Here is a 27,374-nt window from a genome sequence, read left to right on the forward strand (position 1 = left end):
ATCCTGTAAGAATACATGCATGCAACAGGCATTAAAATCAGAGCATTTCATGAGCAGCAATGGTTGATTCAATATAACAATGGTCCTACAGAGAGGACTGTCAGCGCAGCATTTAGGGGCGTACATACCATTCAAACTACAGGACTATGTCACAGTGAGTTCCGCTGGAGTGTCCGTGCGCCCCGGTTGTCCCGGGTCTTATAGACGCCCCTTCCGTAGCGAGCACACCCTGGGTTCACCTTGGTATAATTTCACTACAAGGGGTACACACCATGATCATTCATGCCAGCAAGCTGGTACTCAATTTGCTGACCTCGGAAGGATGACAGGCTGAGTCAACCCCCCTGGCGTTAATTCAGCGATCGACCGGGATTCGAACCCAGGATCCGAGGATCCCAAGCCGGCACCCTAACCGCTAAACCAACACCAGGCTCGGATTACATAATGTAAATGTTTCATGATATTTGTTATATTATATCACCTTTATCTATCAATATTGTTGAAATGAAGATCAAATAGCTGTATGTTGAAATATGTTGAAAAAGTCAAAACTTTACATGGGGTGTACTTACTTTTTCACGTGACTGTATATGTATATGTTTGAAATAGTTCCTTTTGACTGCAGTGGAGGGTGAAAATGTTCTCTCGATAGCTCCCCTCCCTTCTCTTACTCACCCCTCCCTGTCTCTTCCACTCCCTGCCCCTCTCAACTCCTTTCACTCCACCCACCTCTTTCTTCCTCTGCCCCCCCCCCCACCCCTCACCCTCCTCCTCTCACATTATTTTACCACAGTGCGAACTCGTGCCATCTTTGCCACTTCTTTCTTCAGTTGTTGCATCATCAGTGACAAAGGAGGCTTTACTGCACACACACAATTTTCCATGGCTGGAGTCTTTTTTTCTGCATTTACTTGTTGGTCTTTTTATCTAAAACATCATTCTTAACCGAACATTCAGATGCTCTTTTCACTTTTATAAAATGACGTGGACTTCGCTCAGTTCTCTGAGGTGAACATAATTACGAAATACTGAACAAATTCTTAATGTTTTATGTTTTATGTGTCCGTTTATGTTTCTTGTGTTTAATGTGCTAGCTCTTCCACGAGCCTCGATCTTGTATACAAAAAAAGGGCGTTGGGTGCTAATTTGAGAAAGTTCAAATTGAGATAAACTTGGAGAAACTGGAGGATATATTTAAACTAGAAGGGCATTTGTACCTGTCGCGACGTTAACCGAAATACCTCCACCCAGATTTTCACATCGTTATACATACTTTTACCAAATTTGATTTAAATCCCTTCAGCTCCTCTCAAGTACCACATTTTTACCTGGCATGAATGAACTCTGACCTTTGACCTCTTGATGCTGAAATTTGATCAGGTCATCTATGCATCATAATATACGCTTGCACCAAGTTTCGCCAAAATCCCATCACTGGTTCACAAGTTAGCACAGCAACAGAATTTTTACCTCACGGGATCGACCTCTACCATTTGACCTATTGACCCCATTCATCTAATCAGTTCATCTTTACATCATTATACATACTTGTACCAAGTTTGATTTAGATCACTTCACCCGATCTTAAGTCATCACGGTCACGAAAACCTATCATCGATGGATGGAAGGACATACAGACGGACATCCAGTTGGACCGACAACCCGAAAATATAATTTCTCCGAAGACTTCATTGGCGGAGGCATAAAAACGAAGGAAGGGTATAGGGGTGCAAAAGAGTTGTGAGGAGTAAATATATACAATTATACATGGTGGGAGGACATGGATGGGCCATTAATAGGATATATAAACGATGAAGAAGTCGGTGTTGGGGTCAAAACAACCCCATTGTGTATGTAATAAATATATAACCTCTTAATCTATGTATTGGAAAAGGGTCACAATCTACAGACTTGGCATTTAATATGGCTTTTTTTTTTTTCCTTGACTTGGGTTTACTTTCTTCACTCAGTATATCAATCTGGTGAGTTTCTTTTACACTTTGGTGATTTATTTGTTAAAAGAACCATGTCACTAATTGTCTGTCAACAATAGGATTATATCACAGGTGGCATGGCAAAATGTACGGACAGGTGCATTTGATGATTGGCTTCACAGTCGGGTATACAAGGGTTGTTGCGTTCTGTATTAGTGGAAAACAACTGCTGCACGTCTCCAAAAGTTATTGCCGCTTCCTCTGGAGATGGTCCGTCAACTCGACAATGCCGTTTGTCATGGAGTGGTGGCTTAACGAAATTACGTCATGAAACAGCATGCTATTGCTCCGCAGTATGGCATCACTCAAGGTCAGGTGTCAAAGATCCTGAAACGAAATGCTCAGAGAGGTGTCCCTACTCCAATACTGAGGCCAGGACGTCCCCGCAGAACCACAAGGAGGGAAGATTGCCAGCTGCACCGGTTAGTCCGCAATGGCCATACCAAGTCAGCTAATCGGCTTAGGGCTGAGTGGCAGCAACTGACAAATATGCCTGTATCCAGAAGGCTAGTCAACCAACGACTGGTTCAAGCAGGCTATCGTGCCAGGCGTCCCCTGAGAAAGCCACGCCTGACCAGACAACACCGCCAGCGCCGATTGCAGTGTGACAGAGAGCACCGTCAATGGCAGCCAGGACACTGGAATCATGTGATCTTCAGTGACGAGTCTATATTTCTGGTCTATCGTCAAGATGGCCGCGTCCGAGTGCGCAGACAAGTGCATGAAGCCTACAACAAAGATTGTATAGTGCCAAGAGTCCAAGCTGGAGGTGGTGAGGTGACCGTTTGGGCTGCTTTTCATGCAGGGGGCAAAACTGACATGGTTGTTCTGAATGGAAACCTGAACCAGTTCAAGTACAGGGCCATTCTGGAAGAAACATTGCTTCCATTTGCTCGTGCAGCCTTTCGAGGAAACTTTGTCTTCCAAGTTGATCATGCACGGCCTCATCGTGCTCGCATGATCCAACAGTTTCTGGCTGACCGTGGTGTAGAGCATATGGAGTGGCCTGCCATGTCCCCGGATATGAATCCGATAGAGAACTTGTGGGCAGAATTAACGCATCAAATCGACCACTTGGACCAGCAGCTGACCTCTGTGCGTGAATTGCAGCAGGCTATTGTCACTGCATGGCAAGCGATTCCTGTCCAAACCTTGGCAAATCTCGTGAACAGCATGCCTCAACATGTACGTGCTCTCCTGAATGCTCGTGGGGTTTACAAGAAGTACTGAACTGTAATTTTACTGTCAGTAATCCCAATCGTAATATAACTTTTGTTTTTGTTAAAAAAAAATTTGGCTAATGTGCAAAATAAAGAGATACTTCTGGAAAACGTACAGAAGTTTAACACAGTCATGACTAATGACGTCCATGAATTGAGTTCGATATCAGTTTACATCACTTTCAAGGATCAATTTATTTGTTAAGAAATGCCAAATGTGGTTTTTGTTTCTTTTAAAGGTCACATTAACAAAATCTAGAATAATTTCAACATAATTCCAATGAACTTTTGTTCTAAGACATCTTGAAAAGTAAGTTCACCTCCACAAAAAAATATTCCATATTAAATGCCAAGTCTGTAGTTCCAAAATAATGCTGTTTCCAATTTTCAAATTACTCCACTCTGTATCCCATTAAAATGACAAACAAGCACCAACAACATGCATGTTTGATTATCAAAGATCAATTAGACCTTCAGCTCGGATTGGTGGACGTTTGTGAGGGACATACATACATCCATACACAGGACGAACAGACAGATGCTGTTCCAAATGGATTGCCCTACGGGCTATGCTGAAAAAATATGGCTGCCGAACCACATGACTAATGACGCCATCAATTATTTTTCTCCACCAATTTATCTCTAGGTCACTCAATAAATTTCATATTGATCAGATCAAGTGTTGTACTTGTCGATTTATGATGTCATAATGAAGGTACCTATGACATCATCAACATATGGTGTTCACCATGGGGAGGACTTTACAATGAGCCACCTTTCAATTTTTATCCATGGAGTGGTTTTGGAGAAATAGAGGTGCAAGGTTTTTTGTTTTTTTCCAAGATGGCGCCCTGCCACGTGATCTATGACGTCATAATTATCCTTTTAAAAATCTACAGGAGGCGCTCCTTTGGTGAAAATTTCGTGTCATTCGGACCAATGGTTGCAGAGAAAACGCATTTTAAATGGAATAAACCCACAAAATGGCGGCGGAAGGAACATACATACACCGGATGGACAAACGCTGTTCCAGATGGCATTGCTCGGCGGCAATAATAAATGATTATTGTTATTTTATACCGTAAAAATAGCAATAATAACTTACATGTAAAATAAATAAATGAATAACACAAACGACATTTTGCTATTTTTACCACCCTGGTGATGTCCCTGAGGCTGCCCCACCTTTCTCATCCTCCTCATCCCCACCTCAATGAAACTAAGTAGTTAACTTGATAGATTTATTTAATTTGGTGTTGCTGGAGCGCAGGTATGATGGGCCAAATGGTCTCCTGCATCTAATTTCCTTCTTGCACTGTCCATCATTTTAAAGATGTGGGCCGGAGCTCTTCTCAAGTTTCTCTTTTAAAGCTTCTTGACATTGTGTTACAGAATGGTTATGACATCATCACCATTACACCTCTCATCATGATGCATACATAGATCAGGATCTGCCACAGGTAAACACAAACAAGATTTTCAGTTTTCTTTTGTTTATTATCTTTATTAAAATCTCTACTGTCGGTATTTTAAAAACATCTACTGTTCGAACAGAATCATCAGCTGATATCACCAAATCATCTTGTAAATCCTGTCGGAACTATCTGCTCATGTTTTCCCACCTGCGGAATACGATATATAACCCGAGGCCATTTGACACCACATTGCATCCCATGTCTGCCTGTGACGTCATTTACTTTCTCATTATGCTTGTTGGTGATTCGATTTGATTTGATTTTTAGTGACTTTTTTATTGTCCACTTGAAACATGGAAAAATTTTCATCCAGTGGGAATTCAAAAAGGTTGCATCACACACTTTTCACATTAGCATTAAACAGGTGAATTGAATTTGGCACAAATGATAGTCTAAATCGACAGGACAAGGCAAGTGGAACATGAAGGTGAATGCCTGAAAGTTGTTCTCCTCCTCCTCTTCCCTTTATCAGAGGTGAGATCCAATGGTTCCAAGCTCCTGCATTGACCACATTCCTCCTTCACTTCCCTCTGTCCTCAGCCAACTCTCTCCACTCTCCAAACACCTCCACCTTACTGAAATCCCTCCTTGCACAATCTCCCGCCCTCCTCCCCCCCCCCCCCCCCCCCCCAGGCTCAACCGTGGTATACCTCTTTTCCTCCTACCTTGCTCCCTCAACCTATCCGCTCTCTTTGCCATTCTCTCTTTCCCACATCCACACCAAAAGTCCAGCCCATCTCAGCCGGCACTTCACCATCTCCTCATTAAGCTCATCTGCACACCAATCTCCTCTCTCAGTTCATCCATCCTCCTTCAATCCACCCTCTTCACTCCTGCAATCCTCCCGACCCAGTTGTTCTCGCAAACCTGCAGCCTCTACTGTTATCTCTCTGTCAGTATCACCATCTCCAGACCATTACTTTCTCGTATTTTCTCAAAACCGCAACAATATATTTAACTGTTCTCCGCACGATATTGTTGGAGTTACATAAAAATTACATTTTATATGATGCTGGATTTCCACGGGAACCTCACCTCCTAATCGATCAATATTCCACTGACTCGCTGTCTATTTTAAACAATTAATCGCTCAGAATTCAGTTTTGCTTTATAAAATGCATCCAATCCATTGCAAGGAAAACTTCATAATCCTTTGTGAGTACCGTATATACGTTTTTTTGTTGCTACGACCAAAAAAAAGTGGAGGGGACCAAGTGTTAGATGGATGTTGTTGGTCTGTATGGATAAACACCAGAGGTCTTTTCACTGAGGATTCCGATTAGCTCGCGGTACGGATGTGGTGCGGTCCGCCATTTGAGGACCCTTGGCACTCTAATTACACATTCATCTCCAATGTAACAATAACTACATAATCTTTTCTTACCTGAAAATCCCACTGTAGGCGAGGATAGAAGTTCCTTCGGAAGAAAACTTGAACACAGAACTGCAGGGGGAACGTCTACCCAGGTCACGTTTTCATGAATCAGTGATCACGTGATACATTCTGCGCACCATGCAGTCTGTGCTTCCACGAATGAAAGTGGAATTCCGGCACGGGCCGATACCGGTAATGATTTAAGAGACAACAACATATTTGGGGAAAGTCAATATTGATTCATACATAATTAGATGATGCATTTTGAGAACATCCCATCTGGGCCTGTGTGGATTGTACAGAGCAACGCATTTTATGTTATATTCGAGTTGAAAGTTTCAGAATTAAATTTCAGAATAAAATCAGCTGTTCCTGTCGGTTTCCTCTGCTGGGTAGTGCATTTCACAGCAAAGACTCAACCATGAGCACCAAAGAGCTTTCAAAAGATCTCTGGGATAAAGCTGTGGAAAGGCAGAGATCAGGGCATGGATATAATAATATTTCAAAGGCCTTGAATATCCCTTGGAGCACAGTCAAGACAATCATTAAGAAGTGTGAGGCATGATACCACCAAGACTCTGCCTAGATGAAGCCGTCCCTCTAAACTGGATGACCAAGCAAGGAGAAGACTCATCAGAGAGATCACCAAGAGGCCAATGGCAACTTTGAAAGAGATACTGAAGGAGCTGGGGCTCCCACGTCGATCGGAAGAATGGACGCGACAAAAAGCTGGAATTCATCCGAGTTGCTTTAATCAAACCAAACACTCAGGCACTCTGAAAAGCCCGTTTATCGGGCAGCAATATATATACATATTATCCCGGAGTGTTTGCCCAGGAAAGGCGAGAGGGGGCGTGGCCCAGCGTCCTGGCTGCGGCCTGGCAAGTTGAGGGCGGGCCTGCCCGGGCGTCCTGGACGAGCCCGGCATGGTGATCGCTCCGCGTCCTTGATAGGTGCAAGGCGATTGTGAAAACCCAGCGGTAGCCGCTACACACGTCCGCCCAGAATCGACTTGCACCGGCAGGGTCAATTTGAGGGGGGTCCTGATGACCCGGCCGAAGCGACCCCTGGCGGGTCATGGGAGGGGGTCCGGTGTGGTGGTGGGCGGTCGAGTGGGGGGCACCGTGGACGGGGGGCGGCCTCGCCGCGGCGGAAGGGCCACCCGTGGTGGGTGGTCGACGTCCACGTGCGCCGGCTTGAGGCGGTCCACCGCAATCCGGTCCGACCTGCCGCCGATGTCGATGAAGAACGACTTGTCGTCCCATCGCAGCACCCAGAAGGGCCCGTCGTATGGCGGCCGGAGTGGCCCCCAATGTGCGTCGTGACGCACAAAAACATACTCCGCTGTGCGAAGTGCTGGGGGGACGTAGGACTGGGGGTCACCGTGGTGGGATGTTGGCACGGGGGCAAACCATCGGGCGGCCTCCTGGAGGTCCGAGCGCTGGTGAGCTGCGGACCAGGGACTGGTAGCGTCGGGCACGAATTCGCCCGGGACGCGTAGCGCCTGGCCATAGACAAGCTCGGCGGTGGATGCCTGGAGGTCCTCCTTGGGGGCCGTGCGGAGGCCCAAAAGGACCCACGGCAGCCGGTCGGCCCAACCGCCGTCTTGAAGGCCGGCCATGAGCGCGGCCTTCATGGAGCGGTGGAATCGCTCGCACAACCCGTTTGCTTGGGGGTGGTAGGCCGTAGTACGGTGGAGCTTGACCCCCAGGTTGCGGGCGACCGCGCCCCACAGCTCGGAGGTGAACTGTGGTCCGCGGTCTGACGAGATGTACGCCGGTGCGCCGAAGCGGGCGACCCAGGTGGCGATGAAAGCCTGCGCCACGTCGGCGGTGGTGGTGGAGACGAGGGGAACGGCTTCCGGCCACCTGGTGGTCCTGTCCACCATGGTGAGCAGGTGTGTGAACCCCCGTGATGGGGGGAGGGGGCCCACCAGATCCACGTTGACGTGGTCGAAACGTCGTTCGGGCACGGTGAAAGGTGCCAGCGGGGCCTGGGTGTGTCGGTGGACCTTGGCCCGTTGGCAGGCCGTGCAGGTGCTGGTCCAATCGCGGACGTCCCGACGAAGGCCGTGCCAGACGAATCGCGCCGACACCAGCTTCTGGGAAGCTTTCCGGCCCGGGTGGGAAAGGCCGTGGAGGGAGGCGAAGATGCGGCGTTGCCAGGTGACGGGCACGATGGGGCGAGGCTGGCCTTGGGAGACGTCGCAGAGCAGGACAGTGTCCGCGAAGGGGATGTCGGCCAGGCGGAGGCCCGTGTCCGCCGCCCGGAGGGCTTGCACCGTGGTGTCGGTGGTTTGGTCCGCCGCCATAAGCGCAAAGTCCACGCCCAGGTGGACCGCGTTCACGCTGGCCCGGGAAAGACAGTCGGCCACGGCGTTGTTTTTGCCGGCGACGTGCCGGATGTCCGTGGTAAACTCCGACACGGCGGAGAGGTGGCGCTGTTGGCGGGCCGACCACGGCTCCGTGACCTTGGCCATGGCGTAAACCAACGGCTTGTGGTCGACGAACGCCGTGAAAGGTCGGCCCTCCAGGAGGTGGCGGAAATGGCGGACGGCCAGGTGTAGACCGAGGAGCTCCCGGTCAAACGTGCTGTATTTGAGCTCGTTCGGCCGGAGCTGCCGGCTGAAAAAAGCGAGTGGCTGCCAAACCCCGTTCACCCATTGCTCATGTACGGCGCCCACTGCATAGTCGGAGGCATCCGTGGTGAGGGCGATGGGAGCGTTGAGCACCGGGTGAGCGAGCAGTGTTGCTTCGGCGAGGGCCCGCTTTGAGCTTTGGAAGGCCGCATCCATTGCTGCGGACCAGGCGATGTCGTGCTTGGCCGGCTTGCCCCGGAGGGCTTCGTAGAGGGGCCGCATGAGTTGAGCAGCGCGGGGCACGAAGCGGTGATAAAAATTCACCATTACCAGGAATTCCTGCAGGGCCTTTATGGTGCGGGGACGCGGGAACGTGGTGATGGCCTCGACCTTGGTTGGCAGCGGCACGGCCCCGTTCTTGGTGATGTGGTGGCCCAAAAAATCAACGGTCGTCGTGCCGAAGTGGCATTTGGCCGGGTTGACGATGAGGCCGTGCTCGCTGAGGCGCCCGAACAGTGTTCGGAGGTGGAGGAGGTGCTCGGCCAGGGACGTGCTGGCGACGAGGATGTCGTCCAGGTAAACGAAAAGGAACGGCAGGTCACGCAGCACGCCGTCCATCAAGCGCTGGAATGCCTGAGCCGCGTTCTTGAGACCAAACGGCATCCGCAAGAATTCGAATAAGCCGAACGGCGTGATGACTGCCGTTTTAGGGACGTCGGCCACCCTGACAGGTACCTGGTGATATCCCCGTATGAGATCAATTTTCGAAAAAATGACCCGTCCCGCCAGACGGGCGGAGAAGTCTTGGATATGCGGGATCGGGTACCTGTCAGGGGTGGTAGCATCATTGAGATGGCGGTAGTCGCCACACAGGCGCCATCCACCCCCCGGCTTTGGCAGGATGTGCAGTGGCGAGGCCCACGCGCTATCGGAGCGCCGCACGATGCCGAGGTGCTCCAACGCGTCGAATTCGGCCTTCGCCACGGCGAGCTTGGCTGGGTCGAGGCGGCGGGCCCTGGCGTAGACCGGCGGGCCCGTGGTTGGTATGTGGTGCTCGATCCCATGCCGTACTGCGACGGCCGAAAACGTCGGCCGCGTGAGGGCCGGGAACTCCGTGAGCAGGCGAGCAAACTCGTTCGCCGCCGGGACGGCGCATGCCAGCTCGGTCGGCGCGGAGCTGCTCAATGTGCATACCAGGGAGCTGAAGGTTTCGGCGTTGATTAAACGACGCCGTTGGACGTCCACCAGCAGTCCGTGTGCGCAGAGGAAGTCGGCGCCTAGCAGAGCCATGGGCAGGTTTGCGGTTACAAACGTCCAAGCAAAGCGTTGGCCGCCGAAGCAGAGGGTGACGTTGCGTGGGCCGAAGGTGCGGATGGTCGATCCGTTGGCCGCAACCAAGGAGGGGCCGCAAACCGCGGATTGCCTGTCCTGGTCAGAGGCGGGTATGACGCTCAGTTGGGCGCCGGTGTCGCACAGGAAGCGCCGTCCGGACGCTTTATCCGTGATGAACAGTAAGTTGCCCGTGTGGCCGGCGCTCATGGCTGGTAACGAACGCCGGCCCGGCCGTTTCCCGGCCTGCCGAAGGTGCACGGGGGTCGGCATGTCCGGGCCTTCTGTCCGAACCTGGCATGATAGTAACACCACGCTTGGTCAGGTGGAGGCCCCGGTCGTCGTGCTGGAGGTGGTCGGCTCGGTGTAGCGGCCGCCAATTGCATCGGCAGTTCGGTCGTCGACCGTGCCGGGTGCTCGGGCGCCATGGGTGTTGCGTCGGACGGCGGTAGGTCCCATGTCGCCGCTGCGATGCGCTGTCCTGCGGCGGAGATCTTGTCGGCTTCTCTGGCAAGGGCCCGGGGATCTGTGATCGTCGTGCTTGCCAGGGCGAGGCGTACCGGGTTAGGCAGCTGACGGAGGAACAGCTCCCGGAACAGGAATGCCGGAGAGTGCTCGCCGAGCAGTGAAAGCATGTAGTCCATTCGCTCGGAAGGGCGCGTGTCGCCGAGCTCGGGCAGGTCGAGCAGGCGCCGTGCGCGTTCCGCCGATGGGAGGGCGAAAGCATCGAGGAGAAGCTTCTTAATCGCGCCGTATTTGTCAGCGGCTGGCGGGCTCCCGAGGAGGCTCAGGGCGCGGGCCGCGGTGGCCGAACCGAGCGCTGCTACCACATGGTGGAAGCGGGTGTCGTCGGCCGTGATGCCTCGCAGGGCGAACAGGGAATCCGCCTGTGCGAACCAAACCGCCGCGTGAGCCTCCCAGAAGGTAGGCAGTTTAAGGGCGACTGCCGTGTCCATGTCGGTAGGTCACCAATGAAGGAGCTGGGGCTCCCACGTCGATCGGAAGAATGGACGCGACAAAAAGCTGGAATTCATCCGAGTTGCTTTAATCAAACCAAACACTCAGGCACTCTGAAAAGCCCGTTTATCGGGCAGCAATATATATACATATTATCCCGGAGCATTTGCCCAGGAAAGGCGAGAGGGGGCGTGGCCCAGCGTCCTGGCTGCGGCCTGGCAAGTTGAGGGCGAGCCTGCCCGGGCATGCCCGGGCATGTCCGGGCGTCCCGACCGAGGCCTGGCAAGTTGAGCGCGGGCCTGCCCGGGCGTCCTGGACGAGCCCGGCATGGTGATCGCTCCGCGTCCTTGATAGGTGCAAGGCGATTGTGAAAACCCAGCGGTAGCCGCTACAATACAGGCCTTTATGGCAAAGACTGGTCACTGTGCATGTGACAACAATATCCCAAGCACTCCACAAGTCTGCCTTGTATATGCTCAAAAAATTACTCAAAAAAGACAAAAAGTCTAACAGCAGCATAGCCGTAGTACTCTACTCGCTGCAACATACAGCTGTCCGTGTGTAAAAACACATGACAGCTTTGACCGCTTCGACGACATGTTCGGCCTGTACGGCATATAAATTAAAATGTCGGTCGGTGGAGTCAGCCGTTGTACGCTGCCGTCGTACCCTGCAATGACATCATAGACGTAATGATGTAGCTTGACGGCAGGACACAAAACTGCCGGTACTTTAGTATATAGAAGATATATTTTAACCTCCAGTAACTTTGCAGTCACTATGAAGGGATTAGTGTTCTGATTAGATTTACTATAATATTAACGTTACGTTATCATTATTACGAAAATGATATTACTGAAAAAACCAATGCTAATTCCTTACTTCCGCGTTATTTGTACCGTACACCGCTTATCATTGATTCATGAACCATACATCGCTTCAATCTATAAACTTTGCAGTAAGGATAAAGGGATTGCAGTGTTACGATTATATTTACTATATTATTAGTATTAATGCTATTATTATTATGAAAACAATACTACTGTATTAAGAAACCTGGGGTAATTTGTCGAAGCAGCCTGAAGGTGAGGCATGAAGGCATGAAGCCTAAGGCCTACACATACTGTGTCGATGGAAGATCCGTACCGTCTATGCTTTCGATATTTGATGGTCATTTTAACAATCGGTTTGTTTGTGTTTCAGACTGAATGAAAAGCGTAAAGGTAGAGCATGGCGATTGTAATATATGACAGGTTCGATGATATGTTCGGCCTGAACGACATTGGAATCAAAATGCCGGTGTGTGCAGTCAGCCATTGTACGCCGTAATGACATCAGACATAATCACATCACCCTGTAATGTGACCAGATCCTCCCTCAGCTCTGATTGGTATATGTTTAAGGGGACATACATACATACATGCATACATACATATGGACAAACACTGTTCTAGACGGCTTTGCCCTATGGGCTACGCTGTAAAAATCCCACCTTGAGTCCTGTTTGAGGTATGCAAAAAAACACTCCCAAAATTCTGAAGCCATGCGGCAAAAAGTTTTGTGGTCTGACGAAACCAAGATGGAACTTTTTGGCCTAAATGTAAAATGTTATGTTTGGCGCAAACCCAACACAGCGCATCGCCCAGTCAACACCATCCCTAGTGTCAAGCAGGGTGGTGGCAGCATCATGTTATGGGGCTGATTTTCATCAGCATTGATTGGGAAGCTTGTCAGGATAGAAGGGACAATGGACGGTGTAAAGTATAGGAGAATCCTTGATGAAACCCTGCTTGAGTCAGACATATATCTAAAACTGCCTATGAGATTCACATTTCAGCAGGACATTGATCCAAACTACAAAGCTAAAGCCAAATTAAAGTGGCTGAATAAGAAGAAAATAAATGTTCTTGAATGGCCGAGTCAAAGTCCTGACTTAAACCCAATTGAACATTTATGGTGAGACTTGAGGATTGCATTCCTTTGACGATCCCCATCAAACTGAGCAAAACTATAGCAATTTTCACTTCTTTTTTTTTTTTGTATACAAGATCGAGGCTCGTGAAAGAGCTAACATTAATCACACAGAAAGACAAACCGACACATAAAACATATAACATGGGGAGCGGTAGACAAGATGGGGCGAGAGGGGGAGGAACGCAAACACAACATCTGAGAGCAGGGACATCGAGAGATCTGTGGGAGGGAGAGGGCTTTGGGGGGGAGGCATGGGAAGGGGGGGTGGGAGAGGTATAAAACATATGGACACTGCTGGGACTTCCAGGAAAGAAGTTGGAATTTCAAACAAGGTGGATCTGGGTTGAATTAGTGGGGGTAGAAAAGATCAAGGTTTTGGATGGGGAAAGATAAGAGATGGTGGTGAACAGCTGTTTTAAAGACCTGGAGGGAGGAGTGGGATTGAAGGGAGTGTGGGAGATTGTTCCAGAGGCGGGAGAAAAGAGGAATGAAAGAGTGAAGGTGAGCAGAGAGCCGAGATTTCGGCAGTTTAACCATTAGAGGGTTGCTGGCAGATCATGTGCGACCTGTAGGAATATTTGGGGGACAAAACACAGAGAGAGCTGGGGGAGCAAGGCCGGAGAGGAGTTCGTAGAAGCCAGAAAGACCACCTACCTGTCTGCGGTGAGTGAGTGAAAGGCCCTCGGAGATAGCTTCATCATGGGAGATTCCAATGATTCTGAAAGCTTTGGTTTCAACAGCGTGAAGCCGAGCTAGGTGTGAGGCAGGAGCACCGGCCCATAGGGGAGAACAGTATTCCATTGAGCTGCGGATGAAAGCCTTGTATGTGGTGAGGAGCTCAGGTGTGCCGAGGAAGGACTTCGCACGACGGAGGATGCCCAGTCGGCGACTGGCTTTGGAGGCCGGCTTGGAAATGTGGTTTTCCCAAGAAAGATCATAGCAGATAGTGAGACCCAAAAGCTTGAACGACAGAACTTCTTGGAGAGGATTGTTGAGAAAGTAGATGGGAGGGCTGTCCAGTCGATCTTTTCGGAGAGACATAGTAAGAGTGTGAGATTTGTCAGGATTGAAAGACATGTTCCACTTGTTTGACCAGTCTGTGATTTTGTCAAGGTCTTCAGAGAGTGAGGAGGCTGCAGTGATTTGATTTGATCACAAGTGATCACTTGAAGAATTCGCAAAAGTTTCACCATCTTACTGTGAAAACCTGATGGAGACCTACAGCGCCTTCAGAAAGTATTCACACCCCTTGAATTTTTTCACATTTTGTTTGTTGTTTGTTTGTTGTTTGTTTGTTTGTTGTCTGTCTGTTTGTTTGTTTGTTTGTGAACAAAATATCTCAAAAAGTTGTGGACGGATTCGGACAAAATTGGGCAGAGATGTAATGTATTGTTACGGACCGCGGATTAGATGTTATATTTGCCGAGCGGAGGCTTCGCGACCGAACAGTTATTCCCCCGACTAAAACCCGATTCAACCCAAACGTTGGCCATAACGCACCGCAGCTGCTCAATCTGGAAAACTCAAAAGCGACCGAATGCAAAGAGGAAGAAGACGTACAGAAGAGTAACTGGGTTTATTGTTATTCACACATATAAGCAAAAAGAAAGCGGTCACGTTTATTTACAGGGACATGAGACGCAGGTGACACAGTGAAATCTTTAGCTTATCTAACAGGCTTACTTACTACCCAGGGACAAGACAAAAGACAGACTACGAACACACTTACACGGGGAATGATGATAGGGATGGCTGGTGGATGGCTGGCGGGATAGGGAGGTCCAACTGGTCCTGCAGCACGATCGGCTCGTTGGGCAGCCGCCGTTCCTTCGCGGCCCTGCTCCAAACTGCCGTCCAGGCCCCACGCTGCTGTGGCTGCAGTTTCGGTGGCTCGAGCTGCTGTAGAGGCAGTTTCGGTGGCTCCAGCTGCTGTAGATGCAGTTTCGGTGGCTCAAGCTGCTGTAGATGCAGTTTCGGTGGCTCGAGCTGCTGTAGAGGCAGTTTCAGTGGCTCAGCACGCAGCTCAGCTCTGACGACCCAGCTCTTGTCTCCTCCCTCCTTGTCTCAACTGCTGGACTTATCTCTCTCACTCAACTCTTTCAAAGCTCATCTCTTGGACTCAACTCTTTCAAAGCTCATCTCTTGGACTCAACTGCTCTGGGAACGCCCCGCCGGCGGGTTATATAGGCCCCGCCCCTCAACCTTTGCGAACCTCCCCCAAACGCTCTTCCTCCGCCCTCTCAAACCAAACCCCTCGTGCTCGGTTGGTTGTTCGGGGCTGGCTCACTCCTCCCCTCTATGACGAGGTGGAGGCACGCCCTTCTTCTCCGACCAGGACCTGTAACTAACCCAGGACCTATAATTGTTCTTTCTGGGGGGAGACAGTCTGCTCTGCATCGACGCACCATGAAAGCACCCAAAACGCACCAATACACCCCCAAGCACCAATCGGTACAGTCACCAATTGTTCATCAGTGTTCAATAAAAATAAAATCAACAACCCCTAACCCTGCAGGTGATCTCTTGCTCTTCGGCTCCCTCTGCTGGCTATTATTATTTTCTTCCAGTTGTTGTCTTTTCCTTCATTTTCTTACTGGCGGCCTATTTGCAATAAAGCTTGCCCAAACGTGTCCATTTTATTTATCTTTATTTATGGCCCACAGGGCCGACTAGTGTGGTTCACCTGTGGGGCATCGGTGCCCTGTGGCCAAGGTCCGCCAGCAAGATTTCGGGCCCTCATGGCCGGTTCCAGCAGAGGGGCCAGGCCCCAAACCATGGGGTCCACCAGTGGTGCTCGGCCACAGACATGTGGTCCATAATGTGGTGCATCGATGCAGACAGCTGGTTCTGGGAATTTCGGCCGCACAATGGCCGACTCACGCACGCTCCCCTCGGCGCCCAATGGCGCACAGGTCATGTGGGAGACAAAAGGGGGAAGACAAATGAGCGAGGGGTAAGGTCACAAGGGTACACATCAATAAGGCAATGCAAGGCGAAATGCGTACGGAGGGCGAAGTGAGAAAGCTCGTCCCTACCGTACGTCACCCCCCTGTCACCTACACTACCCTTGCCCTTACCCCATATGTACAAAATCTACACATTACAAATTCTTCACGACCGTCACGTCTTCCCCATATTTCCCTTATACCAAATTCGTCTCCACAATCCCTCTACTTCAAAATTTGCCATCACCCAATTCATCATCAATCCTCATAAGGAGGAAGAGATGGAACATCAAAGCACAATGTCACACCCACGTCATGATGCGTCTCACAATCCAAACATTTGCATCATAAAAAATAATCAAAACATGGCATGGTGTGGAGTACCTGTCACCTCAGGTGAGTGGATGCAGATGGTACGAGGAGACTCCAATCCTAACTCTCCTCTAAATGACATTAACACACTTTACACTACCCGGGGTCTTTCCCTGCCAATCCATTGGCCACTTACACTATGGGTTCTAATAACCAATTCCCATTGACCAAACTGTGGTGCTTCTCAATTTGGGGTCTCACTCCCCCAATTCATCTCCCAGTGCCCTTGCACAATTTCTGGGCTGTAACGTGTAGCTCTCCCAGCAGGTCTACCCACCTGCACACCTCCACCACTGTAGTTGCCACCCGAGCTTACCTGCTCCTTAACCTAACCTATCTACTGGGGAAGGCCCCTCCTGGCTCTGTCACCCCTTGGTGCCCTCTGGCACTGGGCTACCCGGGTCCGTCCTCCCGATCCTCAGGCCCCATCCACAACAACTACTACCGGCTCCCAGAGCCCACCTGCGGCCTCACCTGGCCGACATCCTCACAGTGGTGGAGTGCCCAAACCAACTACACACACTAACAGGCTACACGCCCAGCCATTTCCACAACACTAATGCACCCATCCAATCACCATTCTTCCACCCGCACCACAGATGCCAATATCCAACCACAATTTACCTATACCCTCTACCTAACACTTACACTACCCGCCCCGGGTATTCGTGATGGGGGTCCACTCTTCCCCCATTCACACCTCCGCACCATCCACTCCACTCCACAGTTTCCACCATACTCACTCCACGACCATCCATTCCAATACTCCATATATTCCACACTCCAGGTATTCCACACAACCATTCTCCATACCCCTGTTGTTGCACACCTGTGCAATCATACCTGGTGCCACCTGCACCCTCCTTCTCCCTGGACCATTTGGTCAACACAATACACATCACCATCACTCCCTCATACACTGCTCCACACACCTGTCCAGTTGCACACCTGTGCAATCACACCTGTTCAATCTCACCTGTTCAATCCTCAAACACACGGCATCATCTCATCTAACTACTCCCCTCTGAAACTTGCGCTTCCCAGTCGTCCCTTTAAACTATTGCGCTCCCTCGTCATTATCATCCACACTAAACTACCTGCGTCCCCACTACAGGTATCAGTCACTAACTAAACCTTAACGTTACCTAATGTCATCTTCGCTAGATCCCTACACACGATATATCCTAACCCACCCGGGCTAGTTTTCACTGCCATAAACCCCATAAAACTAGTGCTCCTTTGCCCCCCCTGTGAGGGATGGTGGATTGGCCATCCCATCACATGGGGCATCTCTTACTATCAATTTTGCACACCAAATTCCAACCAATCAAAAATTTGCCAATTACTGCCAATTCTATTCACTTTTCTAAATTTCGGATCAAAACCACTATCACTATTATCATCATCAGTCTTCTCACTAGTGCCTCTCGGTGCGCCAATTCACTTCCACAGCCCGGCTTCGTAAAGCCGAGCAATGAATGCGGGTTGTTTGGTGCCGGCGGCTGGATACGTCCGACACTCGGTGCAGGGAAGGACGCTCACCCGGGCCGAGATCCCACGCACCACCTCGGCGTGGAGCCATCCAATTGCCCGATCTCGACCTGCCGGAGCGCCTCAACGAAAAGGGGTCGCCATGACGACCCTTCCTATCGGGCTGCCCGTTCCACCTAGCGGAGCACGGACGCGGCCGTTCCAAACGCGGCCCAGCGTGGATCACGTACATCGGTCCTTTTGAACTCTCCGTGGTTCGGATCCCCGCTGGTCCTCGCGGCACGCGAAGCTGCCCGACGCGCACCGAGGGCCCGATTCGGCTAAATGTCGTTCTAACCGCTACCCCGGTTACCGTCGATGCCTCACCTGCATGCTTACACGCATACGCTACCCCTTTCACCCTCACTGAGCTCGGTGTTCCAACGCCGCCCGTACACCCCGCATACTTCGTCATTGCATTCGTTCTTTCGCTCACAGACTTGGTCACACACCTGACCACCGAACACCTTGGCACACACACTCGTCGCTCGCACACCTCACCAACACACCTCTTCGTGCCCCCTTCTCGGTCACCTCCTCTGTGACAATCACAGGTGTGCTCTCACTCGCACACCCAACCACGTGCCTCACTACCAACTCAAGTGTGCATTCCCACACACGCTCTACCATTCCAGGTGTGCATCCTTCCATTCCAGGTGTACATCCTCGCTCACCTGTCACAACCAACTCACGCTCCGTGTCACTCTCACTACTCTCACCTCCACTCTTGACAGCGCACTCACCCTTACTCTCGACAGCGCACTCTTTCCTCATGCACCCGTCCGTTACACACCTTTCTCGCGCACACTCTTGCGCACACTCTCCCGTTACACCCTCTGTAACACTCACCACAGGCATGCATTCTCCCTCACTCTTGACAGCGCACTCTTTCCCCATGCACCCGTCCGTTACACACCTTTCCCGCGCATCCTCTTGCGCACACTCTTTCGTTACTTCCTCCGTAACACTCACCACAGGTGTGCATTCTTTCGTTACATCCTCTGTAACACTCCTCACTACGCGCTTCCATGTGCTCCCTCGCACACGCGCTACAACCAACTCACTCCCGACAGCACACTCACTCCTCGGCGCGCACTTTTTCCTCACACACCCCAGAGTCGGACATTCTCGCACACCTCCTCTTTCGCACACCAGACCTGTCGCACACTTCACCAACGGCCTCTCACGAACACCCGGGTCCAAAGCAACCCCCAAGCCGACTGAAGCTCCCCTCACATCATATACATTGCCGAATATATCGCCACTCACCTTGGCACCTCGTCTCCGCACCTCTTCTGCCACCTGCAAACTCTGGATTTGGTTAGTGAGCACACCATTATGAGTTGAGCACCGACCTTGCACATATTCCATCACCTCCTCCTTTATCTCCCTCTTAGTTTCTGTCCGTCCCTTCTCAATTTCACTCACCTCTTCTTCCACTTCCTCTAATTTTTGCTTCACCTCTTTTATTTCCCGGTGCGTCTCCTCAAGTTCGTCCTCTAAGGCTATCTTGACCGTCTCTATGTGCGTCCTCACCTGCCGGTCCTTCGTCTCCATTATCTCTGTCACCTCGTCCAACCTCGTTGTCAGTCCCTCACGTACCATCTGACATTGCTTCTGTGTCGCTATCAAGTCATTTTTTATGTCGTTTTGTGTCGCTTTTAACCCCCCTAGTACCGCAGTGTTCCTTTGAACCTGCTCCACTAACTCCGTTTGTCCCTCTGTCAGCTGTTCCACCTCCTCCGTCAGATCTTCTATTCCCCCTTGCAACCTAGCCGTTCCATTTCTCACCTCTTTCTCTATACGCTTTTCGCCTCGCTTTACCTCCTCGCGTACCCCCGAGACCTCCTCACTCACACCTCGTCGTATCTCCTCTTTCATCTCCCCAATCTCTTTTGTAGATGCCACCCTCATCTGTCCCAATTCATCCCTCTGAGCATCCAATTTACTTTCTAACCCGATTTTCACCTCCTCTATCTGGTTCCCCATCTGTTCGATTTCCCGGGCGGATTGCTCCCCTATTTCCCGCAATTTGTCTTCCATCCTATTTTCTAACCACATTAACCCATTTTTCACCCCCTCTATCTGATTCTCCTGGGCAGCCATTCTATTTTCCACCCCCGTTAACCCATTCTTTACCTCTTTTATCCCGTTGTCTAACCCCTCAAATTTAGCTTCTAGCCGTTCCCCCATTTCTCCCATTTTGCCCCCCATTTCGCCCATTTTGCCCCCCATTTCGCCCATTTTGCTCCCCATTTCGCCTCCCAATCGCTCACTATCAGCCCTCAATTCGTCCATTTTGCTCCCCATTTCGCCCCCCAATCGCTCACTATCAGCCTTCAATTCGTCCCTTATCCGCTCACCCTGAGCATCCATTTTTGCCATCATTTGAATCATAAAGACTCGCATGTACTCTGGCATCTCTGGCTCAGCTGCCGCGACCACGTGCGCAGCGCAATTTGGTGCGGCTACGGTCACGGGCGCGGCAAAATTTGGTGCCGCTACACCCACGTGCGCGAGGACGCCATCTTGTGCGCCTGATACCCCCTCAACCACATCCTCCATATACATTTCCCCTAGGTCCTGGGTCGATTCCACCCCGTCTATCCCTCCCACCGGCATCCCGTCGCCTTGACCAGCCATGGCGCGATTTCAAAATTCGGGTTTTGCTTTAAAACACAAATTTTCAGCAGCTCGTAATTTTGAGCGCGTTAAGCGCGCTTCGGGCCTCGTATCCTACGCCTGACACCAATTGTTACGGACCGCGGATTAGATGTTATATTTGCCGAGCGGAGGCTCCGCGACCGAACAGTTATTCCCCCGACTAAAACCCGATTCAACCCAAACGTTGGCCGTATCGCACCGCAGCTGCTCAATCTGGAAAACTCTAAAGCGACCGAATGCAAAGAGGAAGAAGACGTACAGAAGAGTAACTGGGTTTATTGTTATTCACACATATAAGCAAAAAGAAAGCAGTCACGTTTATTTACAGGGACATGAGACGCAGGTGACACAGTGAAATCTTTAGCTTATCTAACAGGCTTACTTACTACCCAGGGACAAGACAAAAGACAGACTACGAACACACTTACTGATGTGTTCTCGGTCACCTCCTCTGTGACAATCACAGGTGTGCTCTCACTCGCACACGTGAATGGCTGGTGGATGATGACATCGTGAATGATGATAGGGATGGCTGGTGGATGGCTGGCGGGATAGGGAGGTCCAACTGGTCCTGCAGCATGATCGGCTCGTTGGGCAGCCGCCGTTCCTTCGTGGCCCTGCTCCAAACTGCCGTCCAGGCCCCACGCTGCTGTGGCTGCAGTTTCGGTGGCTCGAGCTGCTGTAGAGGCAGTTTCGGTGGCTCCAGCTGCTGTAGATGCAGTTTCGGTGGCTCAAGCTGCTGTAGATGCAGTTTCGGTGGCTCGAGCTGCTGTAGAGGCAGTTTCGGTGGCTCAGCACGCAGCTCAGCTCTGACGACCCAGCTCTTGTCTCCTCCCTCCTTGTCTCAACTGCTGGACTTATCTCTCTCACTCAACTCTTTCAAAGCTCATCTCTTGGACTCAACTCTTTCAAAGCTCATCTCTTGGACTCAACTGCTCCGGGAACGCCCCGCCGGCGGGTTATATAGGCCCCGCCCCTCAACCTTGGCGAACCTCCCCCAAACGCTCTTCCTCCGCCCTCTCAAACCAAACCCCTCGTGCTCGGTTGGTTGTTCGGGGCTGGCTCACTCCTCCCCTCTATGACGAGGTGGAGACACGCCCTTCTTCTCCGACCCTGCCTCGTGGTCAATGGCGGCAATTGGAGGGGATGTAATTGGCAATGGCAATTGAGGCCTGGCAATGACGAAAGGGGAAATGGAGGTTTTGGGAATGGGAATGAAGGGAATCTATCTCTTTTACTCGGTGCAATGGAGTATTATTCTAATGGAAGACAAGGCCTTACTCTAAAACACATAATAAGATATAAGCTATCGAACAGGGGCATTCTATGATTGGCTGACGTGTATGCTTATGGACTAATTACCGAGACGCCCTTTTTACCGTTATACAACTCTGGAGGCAAGAGGGGCCATATCCAACCAATGTTCATCACCATTTCCAATACAATACAATAAAAAAAATACAGTCCTCATATCCGCAACAGTATGTCACAAGGACGAAAGGATTATATTGTTATGTCGGGAGGGTAGAGCAATATCTAGAGTCAGGTAGATCTGAATAGGTAACATGTTTCGTCTGTCGCGATAGGGAATCTACTTGTAATAAGTTCCATGTGTAGTCCGGTTTGTCGGGTAAGAGTATACCTGTGAACATACCAGGATGTTTGAGTGTGAGATAGTGTAGGGATTAAGATAAACCCTTGTGTGTCACACCTGGTAATCAAACCTTTGTCCCTTATGGCAACGCATACCCATATAAACACTTAGACAGGCCCTGTAGTGCACACAGTAACTAAATCCCTTTCCCTGACAATGACTTTGGAAGAAAACGGACAGGAAACCAGGCCAGGACACTGCCGATGATGGCTGCCGCCGGTCGCATCACGAACTTGCATAGCAACATGCCCAGGAGGCCTGTGATTGGAGGGAAGGTGCTGGGAGGTTCGGTGGAAGGCGCTGATTGGGTGGCACGCCAAGGCTGACGTCACCACCCAGGTGATAAAAGTGCGCTGCACAACATTTCAGCAGCTCGAGCTCTTGCGCAGCTCTAGCCCATGTGCTCTCTGGCTGTCTCGATGTGCTTGAAGCTCTTGGACTTCTTCTTGGTCTTGAGAGGTCCTGGTGGTCGTTGGCTCGCCATCTGCGTGGTGCTTGGAGCGGTGCTCGGTGATTGTGCTTGGAGCGGTGCTCGGTGCCTGTGCAGGAGCGGGGCTCGGTGCTGTGAACGGGCGGGACCTCGTTTGCGAACGGAGAGGGCGTTGGCTCGGGCCTAGCAGAGCATGGGTGGATTGGAGCTTGGAGCCGGACGGGGCCGCGTTGAACAGACACTGCACTACAGACAAGATAAGACTGCACTCACGCCCCACATTTACACTTACATGACGATTTATTTTGTTAATTCCTTCCTGTGTCTCGTTTCTGAAGTGAGGTGTGTGGGATCCCAATTTAGGCTCTTTATTTGATTACCGTCGCGTTTCTTGTTATCGGGTTCCGTGGAATAAATCTCTATTTTTGTACATTAAATCCTGTTTGTTCGAGTTAATTAATTTCCCTGCAGCTGCCGTCGGTTTGCTGAAGATAAGCGCTTTTGCCACAGCTTCAACTTTCCTTCTTCCTCCCGCGTTTATAGCCGAATCCGTGTTTGGTCGTCGCCTCAAGTAAATCCGTCCTGGTCCATCCGCTGTCCCTGGTTTTAACCGGAAGGGTCCGCGTGACAATATTTTGGTGAAGATCCGGATCCGGTTGCCTGAATTTTTTTTGTGATTCTTCACCATTGGGAGATAGGGCCAAAAACGATACATAGCAGGATATCACAAAAAGTTGTGGACAGATTTGGACGAAACTTGGTGGACCGGTTGGGTGTCTGACAAGGACAAATATATTCGATTTTTGTGAAGATCTGAATATGGATTCGGACATGAGAATTATTTAATTTTTTTAGTGATTCTTCACCATTGGGAGATAGGGCCAGAAACTATACATTGCGGGATATCTCAAAATGCTATGGATGGATTTGGACGAGACTTGTTGGACAGGTTGTGTGTGTGACAAGGAAGAATCAAATCGGCGCGGGCCCTTGAAGAGCTTGTTCAGGATTTTAGGTTGAGTGACACGGGTGCGGGAAGGAATGATGTCACTCGGACCGATGCGACTGGTTCCAGTCGGGCTATGATTGATTACTTCTTTGTGACACCAAATTTTGGCGAACCAGACCTGGTACTTCAGGCGGTGGCATTCTCAGAACACTGTGGTCTGTCTCTGGGTATTGAATTAGATGGGGTGCGTCCCCGGCGCTCTGAACTCTGGAAGCTTAACTGTCGCCTTTTGCAGGATGCCAGTTTAGTGCGTTCCTACTTTCAAAAGTATAGAGATTTGGAAACGGTTAGGTGCCTCTTCCCTACCTCGGCAGCCTGGTGGGAGGAGGTGTAACGTAGGACTATAGTGTTTTTCCGTACGGACGGGCGAATGAAGGCTGCGGGGAAGCGAGAGCGTTTGAAGCGCATGCAGGCGTACCTCCAGCGCCTGCATAAGAAACTTTGCGAAGGGAGCGACGTGTCGGAAAAAATCCGCCAGGTGAAGGGGAGGATCTTTTGTCTCCTCGAAGCCAGGGCGAGGACCGTCATCTTCCGGAGCAAGGTGCAGGCATTGGAGGGGAACAAAAAGTGCACCAGAATCCTCTTCCAACGATGTGCCAGGCACAGGGGTGGGTTGAATGAAATGAATGAATGATCGTTTTAAGGCCATTTTCCCCCATTAGAGCGGGGGTTAGCCTTGCGGGCCCCATGACAATCATGGTTCCCTGTTTGAGGCAATGTTTTTTTTTATGGCCGGATGCCCTTCCTGACGCCAACCCTTGGTCACGCTCTTACGATGCGCAGGCATACAGTGTGCCTATTCTGAATCGGGGTACACACCGTGATCATTCATCCCAGCAAGATGGTACTCAATTTGCCGACCTCGGAAGGATGACAGGCTGAGTCAACCCCCTGGCGTTAATTCAGCGATCGACCGGGATTCGAACCGAGGATCCTAGGATCCCAAGCCGGCACCCTAACCGCTAAGCCAACGCCAAACTAAACGCAGGGCGGGTTGGCCCAGGTTAATGTGGGGGGAGGCCGTGTTAGGGACCCGGACCAAATTACTGAAGCAGTGGAGGACTATTACTCCAGGGTTTTTGAAAAATGACCGGTTGACCAAATCCGGATGACCGAAGTTCTCAGCCATCTGAGGAATCGTTTGAGCCCCGAGCAGCGAGAGCGGTTGGAGGAGCCGGTGAGCCTGGAGGAATTGACCTCCGCTGTTAGGAATTTGGCCGCAAATAAAACCCCGGGTGACTACGGCCTGCCTGTGGAGTTTTATCGCCGCCTTTGGCACATCCTTGGCGAGGACTATCTGCAGGTAGTGCGGGAGCTATCCACCTCTGCGAGGTTTCCAGATTCGATGTGCCGGGGCGTGGTAAACCTCGTGCACAAGAAGGGTGATCGGGAGGATTTGTCCAACTGGCACCCGATCACTTTGTTGAATGTCGACTACAAGATACTAACAAAGGTGCTGTCTAAGAGGGTGCACACCGCACGGTGTCATGAGGGACGTCGTGCAACCGGATCAGACTTGTGCTGTTTCGGGTCGCAAAGTGTCCAACAGCATGGGCCTGGATCGAAAGGCGATCCAGTTAGCGGAGGAGAGAGGCCTCCCACTGAGCCTCGTCAGTTTGGACCAGGAGAAGGCTTTCGACAGAGTGTCGCGTGAATACATGATGGCCGTTTTGGACCGTTTTGGCATTGGGCCAAATTTGATGCATTGGGTGGACTTCATGTATAGGGACGTTGAAGCCCATGTTTTGGTCAACGGACATCTCTCGAGAGCCTTCCCAGTCGCTTCTGGGGTCAGGCAGGGCTGCCCGATGTCAGCAGTCCTTTTTGTCCTTGGTATGGAACCGCTTGCTTGTGCACTGCGAGCAGACCCATCCTTCCCTGGGGGTTATGGGTTCCCGGAAACCATGGGGAGCGCCTAAAGGTGAGTCTGTACATGGACAACGTGTCGGTGTTTGTCGACGATGCAGCCGCCATGTGCAGACTGTTGGGTCTCTGCGAGCGTTTTGGGTTGGCCTCCTCTTCCAAAGTCAATCCTCAGAAGAGTGAGGTCGGCACAGGACAGGCCCCGGCCCACCATGCCCACACGCGGAGCGGAGAGATCATTTAAAGATCCTCGGGGTCTGCTTTGACCCAGGCGGTGTGGCCGCTGAGAACTGGTGAAGGGTCATTGGGGAAATGGAATTGGAAGTCGCTTCTTGGCGGTCTCGTCGCCTTACCATGGAGGGGCGAAATTTAGTGATCAAGAATGTTTTGATTGGTAAGTTGTTGTATTTGGCTAGAATCTCCCCACCTCCTCCTGCGGTGGGACGGGCTCTGGAGAGACTTATTTTCAGTGTCTTTTGGGGTACCCGAGCAGAGCGCAGGTGTAGGAATGTCGTCAAGATGAGCCCGTCTTTGGGTGGGAAGGGTGTCCCATGCCCAGTGTTGGTATGTATGTCTGCGTTTGAATGTACTCTCATGGAGTTGTTTGTGTCAGAGGACCCGGGTCGCCAGCTGGCGTGGGATTTTTTTCCTTTTTTCTGGGGCCATCCGTCGCGCGGTTGGAAAGGCGGTCCCTCCCGCTGTCTCGGCCTTTTTCCAGGTCATGTCTGGGACATTTTCGGATGTTTGAGGGGTTCGCCTGGGGGCAGGACCTGTTGACCCATCGGCCCATCAGTTGGTGGTTGTCGCAGGTCCTGGATCACTTGCGCCCAAGGGAGGTGCTGCGGGAGGTGCGTATCCTTCATGGAAGCCCCCTCGCAGAACGTACCGCGTGAAAGGTTTGGGAATAATGTTTCGGTTCCCTGTCTTGCCAACGACCACGTCGCGTGGCAAGCCGCCCATGAGTGTCTTCCGGTCCGGGTGTTTCGGTTCCAGAGGGACCTGAACGTGTCGGTCCAATGTCCCTGACCCTGATGCACAGGGGAAGAAACTGTCAGGCATGTCCTTTGGGACTGCCCTGTTACCGAGGGGGTCTGGTCGCTCGCTGCTGGCCTCCTCTAACGCTATGTGCCTTGGCTGGTGATGCTTAGACGTGACGTCTTTGTGTTCAGCAGGCTCCTACCACAACCAGTGCCTGGCCGCAAGTGGAGGCAGGCCTGGAGAACGGTCTGTACAATCAAGACTGTCTTGTGGTGAGCGAGAACCAGAGGTTTCTATACCAGGGAATGGTTGGATCCTGGGCAGATATGGGGCATGGCCCTATCCTGCCTCCGAAGGTACAGGCTAGGCGACAGCCTGCGGGCGACGGGGCGGGGTGCTGGCCGTAAAGATGCATCAGGTGTGTTGTAAAGCCCTCCCTGGAGCGGAGAATATGGCCGGGCTTTTCCGTGGTAAAGGGGGTGGGGGGGAGGCCCATGGGAGATTACTTCCAAATGTGCGGGCAGCAGTCATGTGCAGCCGTAGTCCCTGACCGAGCTTGCCGCCCGGGCCTGGAAAGGTTGGGGGTGCTCCGGCGATTCTCATTGGGACACTCACGCCTCGGGAGCAGCTCAGGGAGCCGGTGCCTTCCTAGTGGTGCTTCTTCTGGATGGGCCCTCCCTGGCATGGCTCGGGGACGGTGGGGGCAGTTGGGTTTCCTTTTGTTGGATCTTGATTTTGCCTTGGTTTGGTTTTTATTTTCTTTCATTATTATTTCCAGTGGTGGTTCGAGTCCTCAGTGTTTGTGGCTGCATGTTCCCAGCTGCGGTTGGCAGCCGGTTGTTGACTTCGGTATTTAAAGGAAAAAAGGCCCCTTGATTCTTATTGTTTTAAGGCGTCCCTTTCTTGGTTGTTTTGGGGGCGGGGGGGGGTGGGAGGGGAGATAGGGTCTTCTTTCCTTTCTCCTTCCCCTTTGGTTAGTTAGAGTTAGGTGTCTGTTGCCTGGGGTGGGAGAGGGCTTTTGGGGTTT

This window comes from Myxine glutinosa, chromosome 11 (assembly GCF_964187855.1).
Source record: "Myxine glutinosa chromosome 11, kmMyxGlut1.1, whole genome shotgun sequence".
Lineage (NCBI taxonomy): Eukaryota > Metazoa > Chordata > Myxini > Myxiniformes > Myxinidae > Myxine > Myxine glutinosa.